The sequence below is a fragment of the Elgaria multicarinata genome, chromosome 15, assembly GCF_023053635.1.
Source record: "Elgaria multicarinata webbii isolate HBS135686 ecotype San Diego chromosome 15, rElgMul1.1.pri, whole genome shotgun sequence".
In the NCBI taxonomy this organism is placed as follows: domain Eukaryota; kingdom Metazoa; phylum Chordata; class Lepidosauria; order Squamata; family Anguidae; genus Elgaria; species Elgaria multicarinata.
The window spans coordinates 32,927,510-32,936,456 of NC_086185.1; positions in this window are offsets into that span (position 1 = coordinate 32,927,510).

The window sequence follows — 8,947 nt, forward strand, 5'->3', positions numbered from 1 at the left end:
ACCTGAAAATATTTGTGTGTTCTAATTTTAAATGATTTTTTTAATAATGGTGAGATAATTAAGACAATAGGTCTGTTCAGAACATGCTAAGCCATGGTTAGGCTGATAACCCTTTTGTAGCAAATGGTTAGTGACTATATTTAAACTATTGTTATGTAGCCATCATAGTTAGGAATGGTTCACATGACACTCTAAGCCTTGGTTTACGTGTCATGCTAAGCCATAATGTTTAGCTCAAAATGCTTTTTTAAAATCAATTTTATTGTGATTTTTAAAACAAAATAAAAATCCTAAAGGAAAATAAAAAGTAAAAATAAAAATTAGACATATACAACTACATACTTCAAAAGGCTCAGTTTCAAATATCACAATTTCTATATAAAGAAGAGAGTGAGAAAAAGAAGGAAAAGTAGCATTATAACACATAAATGTCCATAAAGGCAGACCAAATGTCTGAGTATGTCCATTCATATGTGATGCCTACATGCCACTCTTTAAAATGTTGCTAACGTTGTTATCTCTTCAATCCATTGCATTATAGGGAGTGTGGTTTCATCTTTCCAATGCTGTAGGATTATTCTTTTGGCAGTCACGAAAACTCCATTACCTTGACTGCGTGTTATTTTCTAAGAAAATTTAAGATGACATGTATGTCTAAAAATATTAAAGAGCTTTCTAATACAAAATTTATGCCTGTGATAATTTCCTCCTAAAAGTCAGCAACTACTGGACATTTACAGAACATATGAACAAAAGAAGCACTAGCTATGAGACACGTCCGACAATTACTCAATTTGGACAAACCTTTCTTAAAGAGATGCTGTCGCATCCAATATACCTGAAACAATAATTTTTGATGAATCAGATGTAACCGGAGATCCACTGATATATCAGATTTGTTGTTTATTCGTTCAGTCGTTTCCGACTCTTCGTGACTTCATGGACCAGCCCATGCCAGAGCTTTCTGATACCAATGCCAAAACAAAGGTCCATTCCTGCTGAAGCCCTCTTATACTGTATTTATTCACTGATAATAAGAATTTATAAACATGAAATGGGCTGATTTACCCGGTCAGCCTCAATAAGTGCTTCCAATAGCAGAGGAGATTCTGAAGCAGTAAAAGCCGCAGGGCCAAATCTGGATTCTAACAAGTGTTGCAGTTGCAAATACTACCATTCAGCTGTGGCAGGTAATTTAAATTTATCATGCAAAACTGATCATCCAATAATTGATTCAGTGTAAAAGTCATACTGTCTGTCCAAGTCTGCCACAAAAATATTTTCTTTCCCATTTTTAAATCTGGATTTCCCCATATAGTAAGTTTAGCATAAGAAAATGGATCAAACTGTAATTGGCATGACATTATATGCCACACATCTTTAACTGCTAAGATTATGGGAGGAGTCCTTCCTACCTTAATATGCCTAGAACCTAATGTCATATATTTGGAAAGAGGCTCCAGACAGGATGATTCCAAAACTGACCAAGGTGGAAAATCGAATCTAAGTGGAAAGGACCAAAACTTGGTGCAGGTGAGCAAATAAGCATGATGGTATATAGAATCATAGAATCGTAGAATAGCAGAGTTGCAAGGGGCCTACAAGGCCATCGAGTCCAACCCCCTGCTCAATGCAGGAATCCACCCTAAAGCATCCCTGGCAGGTGGTTGTCCAGCTGCCTCTTGAAGGCCTCTAGTGTGGGAGAGCCCACAACCTCCCTAGGTAACTGGTCCCATTGTCATACTGCTCTAACAGTCAGGAAGTTTTTCCTGATGTCCAGCCAGAATCTGGCTTCCTGTAACTTGAGCCCATTAGTCTGTGTCCTGCACTCTGGGAGGATTGAGAAGAGTTCTTGGCCCTCCTCTGTGTGACAAACTTTTAAGTATTTGAAGAGTGCTCTCATGTCTTCCCTCAATCTTCTCTTCTCTAAGCTAAACATGCCCAGTTCTTTTGGTCTCTCTTCATAGGGCTTTGTTTCCAGACCCCTGATCATCCTGGTTGCCCTCCTCTGAACACGCTCCAGCTTGTCTGCATCCTTCTTGAAATGTGGTGCCCAGAACTGGATGCAATACTCAAGATGAAGCCTAACCAGTGCTGAATAGAGGGGAACCAGTACCTCACGTGATTTGGAAGCTATACTTCTATTAATGCAGCCCAAAATAGCATTTGCTTTTTTTGCAGCCACATCACACTGTTGGCTCATATTCAGCTTGTGATCTACAACAATTCCAACATTAATACAAATGTTGAAGAGCGCTGGGCCCAGGAATGAGCCCTGTGGTACCCCACTTGTTACCTCCCCCAGTTTGAGAAGATACTGTTGATAAGCACTCTTTGAGTCTGATTCTGTAGCCAACTGTGTATCCACCTGATAGTTGTTCCATCTAGCCCACTTTTACCCTGTTTGTGGAGAGGAACCCCAAAAGAATTGGTGGAGAGGAGCGCCAAAAGAATTTTCAAAACAAAATATCAATTTTTTGAAAATATTTGCCAATTATAAGTAGAAGAATTTCACGTATAACAAACAATTTGAGATATAGTATTCATCTTAAGTGTATTAACTTTGCCTTATAAACTTAACTTTAAGGATGCCCATCTATCAATATCTCATGAAATATCATTTATTAACTTATTTAGATTTATAAATAAATACATTTGATACTCATGGATCTTAGGCTACATCTTATTCAGCCAAAATTAATTGTTTCAGTTTTATTGTACTCCACAATGCCTTTTTAATAAGGGTTTTTCTAACTTGCACAATTGTTGGAGATGTAATGCATCTAATGCTTCTTTAACTCATGTTTTGGCCAAGCCCCATAGTTGTCCCTTTTGGGGATGAAATAAGGATGTACTGAAACAATCTATAAAGTAGAACAATATTCATGTACTCCTAAACTACCTACTGGCTTCTTGGAAGTCAACACATGGTGAGTACAGATGGATATTCAGAGCCCTTATGAATGCCAAAAGACATTGGAAGGACAAATCCACACCTCCCATATAGATGCAACTTGCAAGTGGATAAATACATGGATATCTGGTCTGCTTTTCTTGAAACCTTTGTATAACTCCCCCCTTTTTAATGAATAGTACACATGAAAGAAATTGGTGATAATTCTATATACACAATGTATGTTTTTTTTCCCATTTTCACAATGTATTTTCTGTTCTATTTTGTTAATATCCATAATAAAAAGGGGGGGAATTATTTAGATTTAACTATCATTTGAGCTATGTCTCTGGGAATGATTATTCCCAAATAAGTGATGGAATCAGGGCACTGACAAAATTGCCAGTTAGCTAATACACTAGAATGTATCTTATCTCCAATCAGCATTATTTCCAGCTTTGACCAGTTAATTGAATAACCAGATAAATCACTGAAAGTATTAATCAGTCTCATCAAGGCTGAAACTGATGACTGGAGTTTTGAAATAAACAATAGAAGATCATCCACATACAGAATAATTTTGAATTCTAAGTACAAAATTGTGAATACTGCTGCTTTGCCAAATGGCACATGCCAGGGGTTTCAAGCATAAATCAGATATCAATGGGAAAAGTGGACATCCCTGTCTGGCAACCCGACCAAGTAGAAAAAAGGCAGAAAATAATCCATTAGTCCTTACTCTTGCTCAGCCCCATTTCAAAAATTCACTTGGGAAACCAAAATAAATCAAAGTAATATAACTAAATTTCCAAAGAATTTTGTCAAAGGCCTTTTCTGAGTCTAAAGAGATAATGGCTGACTGATCAGTTCTTTCAGAATTTAAAGAGACCAGATTGACAACTAACCTGAGAATTCCCCCTGTGTATTTTTAATAAATCCCACCTGGTCTGCTTGAACTAATGCTGCAAAAACTTGTTGCAATCTATCAGCCAATATTGCAGTCAATATTTTGATATCCACACATTAGTTAGTGCTATAGGTCGATAGTTGGCACAATAGGTATAGTCCTTATCAGGCTTAGGAATCACAGTAAAATAAGCATCATTTAACAATGAAGAAAGAGAGCCTGAGTCAAAAATATGATTATAAAGGCAACAGAGCTTTGGTGCTAGAAAACAAGAGTATGTTTTATACCACTCAATTGGAAATCCATCCAGACCAGGGGATTTCCTAGTGTTCATATTCATTATTGCATTCATAATTTCATCCAAATGCAAAAGAGCTAAACGAAGCTGTTGTTGTGATGAATCCAAGTGTGGAAGATTAATATTTGAGGTGTGTGTGTGTGGTCCATGTCTTGCTCTGATATCTCAGTACCCTTACCGTAAAGATCAGTCTAGAATTTTAAAAAGTGTGAGTTTATCTCGATAGGAGAAGTATATCATTTATTGTTCTCATCTTTAATCAATGAGATAATACTTTGATGTTATTGCTGCAAGGATTTTACTAGGACGATCACCGTTTTCCCAGTATACTTGTCTTAAGCAAGTCAAAGTGAATTCCACCTGTTGTGAAAGAATAATATTTAATTCATGCATAGCGCTCTGTAGTTCTTGGTAAGGTTCTGCAATGAAGAGTGTGTTATAAGGGATTTCAGCTTCTTACCTAGATACATCTGTTGAGTTCTTTTAATTTTATTTTGATAAGCAGCATAGGCAATGATTTGATCCTGGATAAAAGCTTTGCTAGCCTCCCACTCAATGGCACATGAACTAGCTGTACACTCATTAATTTTGAAATACTCTGTCAATTCAGCTAGCACCTGAGTTTTGAACTTCTCATCATTAAGAAGAGAAACATTAAGGCACCACTGGCCAGGGGCCCTAGGAGTATCAGATAATTCCAATTCCAGACATACTGGAGCATGGTCTGACACTGCTAATGTGTCAGTTTTACAATATTTTATTTGATCTATCAAAGATGTAGAAACCCCCCAAAATGATCTAATATAAAGCAGTTATGATGAACTGATGAAATAAAAGTGTACGGTCTATCAACAGGATGTAAAATTCTCCAAGCATCAGTTAAACCATGTTCCATCATGTAAGCCTGAAGTGCCAGTCTCACCGCTGTTTGAGTCTTAGGAGGAGGTGTACTCCTATCCAGCAAAGGATCTAAAGCCTCATTAAAGATAAAACATAATATTAAAATGTTTTTGTTATTAGGTTAATTAAGCACATTGCCACAAGGGCCTATGCTCATATGTAAAATCATGCATGTTTAGAAAGAAAAAAAGCCCTACAACTCCCAGCATGCCTCAGCCACTGGGGCATGCTGGGAGTTGTAGTACTTGATAAGATTGCACCCTTATCAGCTCTAGGAGCCACCCCTCTGAAAGCAGCTTGTTTGAGGCCATGGCTAGATCAGGCCCATATCCCGGGATCATCCCTGTGTATTCAAATGACACACACGGAATCCCAGAAGCAGGCTGGGACAACGCCTCCATTTGCCTGGGATAATCCGTAGGTCTAGCTAAGGCCTGAGTTTTTTAATTTTCCTATTCTAAGATTTCTTTCTTTCTTTCTTTCTTTCTTTCTTTCTTTCTTTCTTTATCATGACCACTTTTCCCTGCAGAGGGCGCATTCTGGCAGCAAAAAAGAGATCCCAAGGAAGAAGAATTTTTCTTCTGTTCACAAATCATTCAAACTTGCCCCACTTGCAATCCGGAACATGAACAAGAGCACATTTTTTTTCTAGGGAAAGTTTGTAAATTCCTGAATTTCTGATTGGGTTCAAAAATTTGTGTGTGAGTGTGTGAGTGAGTGAGTGTGTGTGTGTGTACACATGTGTGAATCACATCATGCCAGCTTCTCCCTCCATTGCTATGAGACAGGAACCATAGAATCCAGCAGCGCTGGAAGTTGCAGACACTTCCTAACCATGGTTGCTACATAAGTTTTTTAGGAAAGGTACTTGAGAGGGTTGTGGCGGAGCAACTGCAGGCACTCTTGGAAGATGCTGATTATCTAGACCCATTCCAGTCTGGGTTCAGATCTGGTTATGGGACTGAATCAGCCTTGGTCGCCCTGATGGATGACCTTTATCGAGAGTGGGACAGGGGGAATGCAACCCTGTTAATCCTGCTTGATCTCTCGTCGGCTTTTGATACCATCGACCATGGTATCCTCCTGGATCGACTCTGTGGGATGGGCATCGGAGGTGCTGTGTTACAGTGGTTCTGGTCCTACCTACGGGGTCATTTTCAGAGATTAGCATTGGGTGACCAGTCCTCGGCCTCTGGGCAATTGAGCTATGGAGTGCCGCAGGGCACCATCTTGTCGCCAATGTTCTTTAACATCTATATGAAGCCATTGGGAGTGGTCACTAGGGGATTTGGAGCTAAATGCCATCAATACACTGATGACACACAGCTCTATCTCCCTGTGACAACTGAATCAGGTGAGGCTGTGCAGGTCCTGGACCAGTGCCTAGACTCAGTAATGGCCTGGATGAGGGCCAATAAACTGAGACTGAATCATAGAATCATAGAATAGCAGAGTTGGAAGGGGCCTACAAGGCCATCGAGTCCTACCCCTTGCTCAATGCAGGAATCCACCCTAAAGCATCCCTGACAGATGGTTGTCCTGCTGCCTCTTGAAGGCCTCTAGTGTGGGAGAGCCCACAACCTCACCAGGCAACTGATTCCATTGTCGTACTGCTCTAACAGTCAGGAAGTTTTTCCTAATGTCCAGCTGGAATCTGGCTTCCTTTAACTTGAGCCCCTTATTCCGTGTCCTGCACTCTGGGAGGATCGAAAAGAGATCCTGGCCCTCCTCTGTGTGACAACCTTTTAATAGATGAATAGATGATTTTTTGGTGGGTTTTTATGTGTTTTTTCTTTTTATGTTTTTAAACATAAAAAGGCCCAGCCTTGGAGCTAGCAACAGGTGGGCACAGCAGCAGGCAGCGGCAGAGCAGCAGCAGCACTCTTCTTGTGCAGAGAGGTTTATATATCCCATTTAAGTACATATGTGCAGGAGAGCAGTTAGCATGAAATGGTACAGTTCAGCAGGAGCGGCATAATTCAGTTCTGCTGGTTGCGCAGTTCAACTCTGGCAGAGAGGGATTCTATGTGGAGGGTGCAAGGATGCCTGTCAGGCGGGGAGTCCCAGTTCTGCTTGCACAGCCAGGCAGGTTCTTGGAACCAGCACATCTGATCTGGCAATGTTTCATGCTCCCAAGGTGTTGCAGAACTCTTGGAAGCATGGACTGGAGGAATCCTCACATCAAGCACCGGTTGTACTGCAGCTGCTAAAGTGGAAACATTCAGACTGCTGCAGGAGAGGCAGAGGTCCGGGCAAGTTCTAGTTCACAGATCATGATGCAAATGCAAGTTTTCATTTAACGTAAGGGCTGACAGACAAAGGCCCAGGGCAAAACTGGAATTCAGTTAATTTCATGAATTCATGTTATGCAAATATGTGAGTTTAATTTGCAAAAAATGGATGAAACTACTCTTTGTTCCAGGTCTATTTAAAATCTACCATTTTAAAACTTCTGCTAGATATAGCGTATTCCTTTCCCTCATGCAAAGGAATTAGCAGGGGTTTACACTGGAGAAAGAGTGAACGTGGACTGCAGCTCAGCTCAGGCTCCCCCACTCCTCACTTTAGGGTGTTTTTAAAAAACTATTTTTCTTGTATTTCACAGGCTCACGGGTGCAGCGGGACAGAGGCTCGCTGGATCACCCCCCTCTCCTCTGCCTGCACCCTGCTTAACTTTTTTTAAACAACAACAACAACAACAACTTGTCTGCATTGCACAGTTTCATGGGTCCAGTCAGGTGGAGGATCACTGGATCACCCTCTCCCACGCCCCACGTGACTATGTTGATTTATGTCTATGTATGTAAATAAAGAAATAATTACTAGGATTTATTTAAGTTTCACCAGAGGCAAAGCCAGGCAATTCATTTTGCAACCAAATACGTTTTTCAATTAATTTGCACCTTGCCTCTGATCATCCCAACCAATGGGAAAAGCTCAGTTGCCTTGCAGGGAGAGACTGGGAGAGAGAAAATGTTTCTGCCTGAGGGGAGAGTTGAGCCTTCCCAGCTACAAAGCCCTTTGAAAACAGCCCCCTGCGTGGTAATTAAGCTGGCGGGAAGGGGACAGTGGGAGGGACTTGCACCGGCACCAGTGGATGCTCTGGGCAATAGAAATACGTTTGGGGCCCAGACTTCCTGGGCCCCTGCTGACAGCTAACAAATGAGATTGGGAAAAATCCCAGCAGTAAAACTATTGCCCACAGAGAACATTCCCAAACTGGCTGGGCAAGATGACAATGCTAGCGGCACCCTGGATTCCACACTTGCAAGGAGGAAGCAGATGGAGAAAATTGATGTGCACTTTTTTTGAGGGTAAAAGGGCAGTGGCCTCCGTTATTTAATCCAGAAGGCCACTGTGCAGGGCATCAAAAAAATCGCAAGGCCTGGATTCCATGCTGTATTCTAGGAGCTGCAATGGTAGATTGGATTTGTTTTCTTTCCTCTGCCACACCTCCGAAATCTGAGAAGCCGAGCTTGGCTGCACAGCTGAAGGTGGGTGGGGCGAGCCTTTCGGTCCCCTCCCTCCAGCTCATCCTCCTTCCAAGGTTCCTTTCTGCTCCAGTTCCAGCTGTTCAGTTCCAGCAGCCAACATTTCATGCGGCTAACCCCTGTCTCCCTTTAGGAAAAGTAAAAGCAGATCTTCCTGTTTGTGGAATGTCAGCCCTGCCAAGAAAAAGAAAGCCCCAGAAATCCTGCCTTTTTCTCAGTGGCTGGGATTTGCTGAGCTCCACTGCCTTATAGGGTCGAAAATTCCCCCCATTTAACACCAGGGCTGGTCTGGGAAGGCTGCCTTTTCCCCCTCCTCCTAGGAGGCCCTGAAATGATGTCATGGCACATTTGGGGCTACAATAACAGGAAATCATCAAGTGTTTACACTGACAGACGGGGGCTGTGATGTGGCCCTACCCTCCCGCTCCACTTCCTTGGTATATCTGTTTCCTCTGATT